General features: G+C 41.9%; 1 pseudogene; it reads right to left on the bottom strand.

Annotated features, from left to right (window-relative positions):
* Window positions 1-505: 505 nt before the first annotated feature.
* On the bottom strand, window positions 506-817 carry LOC148932157 (calcium/calmodulin-regulated receptor-like kinase 2 pseudogene; annotated as a pseudogene).
* Between the last annotated feature and the right edge of the window lie 771 nt (window positions 818-1,588).

The following is a 1,588-nucleotide window of genomic DNA, read 5'->3' as shown; positions in this document are numbered from 1 at the left end:
TTGTTCGAAACATAAAGGAAAAAGATACATGAGATCACTCTCGTGATAAATTAGATGGTACTAAAGAAAGTAGGCCTTGGAGGTATGGTAATCTCGACAGTGCCCTCCATCATTAGCAGAACTTTCTTCATAGTTGGGCGCAGTGAAGGATCATATTGCACGCACTATATCCCTATCTTCACCATCCTCTCCACTTTCCACTCCTCCACTATTTCATCCCTCACCAGACTCCAAATCTTCCTCGATGAATAATAGTCGTAAACCCATTCCTCAAGAATGGCCTCATCCTCACTCTTGCCCGAATCAACACACTTCCTACAACATATGATCTCCAACAGCATCACACCGAAGCTATAAACATCTGCTTTCACTGTAATCGCCTGTGGCAACATAGCCCTTAGTGCCTCTTATCCCAGGATAAGTATTAGTCTGATCTTGCTTCAGGAGCTTTGCTACCCCAAAATCTGATATCTTGGCGTGCCAATTTATCGTCCATGAGTATGTTCTAAGGCTTTATATCGCAGTGAATGATCTGCGTCTCACATTCTTGGTGCAGATACAGTATCCCCCTCGATATATCACGAGCAATCTCAATCCGTTCCTCCCAGCTCAGCCGTTGCTCTTGATTGAAAAGTATGTCTGCGAGGGATCCATTGCTCATGTACTCAAACACTAGCAATTTGTTGTTGCTATCAAAGCAGTAACCTGGAAGCCGGACTAGGTTCCTATGATACATTTTCCCAATCGTCTTCAGCTCTGTTTGGAACTCTATCTCTCCTTGTGCGAATTCCTTCTCCAATCTCTTCACCGCCACCATTTTCTGCTGTAAAACCCCTTTGTAAACTGTGCCAGATGCTCCTCTCCCCAACTCTTCCTTGAAGCCGTTTGAAGCCGTTGGGGAGGCCGAGGGTCCACGTCTGGCCGGAGTCGAGGCGGCGGCCCCCGCCCGGGATGAGGAGGGCCAGAGGGTGTAGGGGCACTTGTTTTGTTTTGGATGGTGAAGATTATTGCATGTGTTTGGAGGAAGAGGAGAGAGAGCAGAGATAGTGTGATGAAATTCATTAATTTGGATTAATGGTGAGTTAGTGTGTTAGGTTTTGGTGGTTTATAAATGTTGTGTTTTTGTCGGTGGGGATTACTTTTCTACGTAAAATCGTGGTGATTGTGATATGGTTTTTGCGAAACTTTTTGTGTTTTTTGGAATTGGGGATGGATCAATTATCAAAATGAGTAATTATTTTTTCATAGGCAAAGCAAAAGTGGAGATGGATTTGTATAATATAAATCTACGTGGTTGTTAGATGATTACTTGCTATTCTAGAGCTATTTTATAAGCTTGTGTGTCATTAATTCATTTACATAAAAGTTCGGAAAATACATATAAATGCGACAAAATTTAAGTGCCGGCCCGGAGGAAGGGAGTATTTAACAATTACTCCCTCCGTCCCACATAATTCGGGACACTTTGACTCGGTACGAATTTTAAGAAATCTAATGGAAAGTGAGTAGAAAAAGTTAGTGAAAGGTGAGTCTTATTTTTAAAGTATTAATTTTATAATAAAATGTGAGTAGGAATGAGTTAGTGGAA

The sequence above is a fragment of the Salvia hispanica genome, chromosome 2 (genome assembly GCF_029641045.1).
Source record: "Salvia hispanica isolate PSC_SH4W2 chromosome 2, Shi_PSC_v1, whole genome shotgun sequence".
In the NCBI taxonomy this organism is placed as follows: Eukaryota; Viridiplantae; Streptophyta; class Magnoliopsida; order Lamiales; family Lamiaceae; genus Salvia; species Salvia hispanica.
The sequence above is the reverse complement of the archived record's forward strand: the minus strand, read 5'-3'. Positions and strand labels throughout refer to the sequence as shown.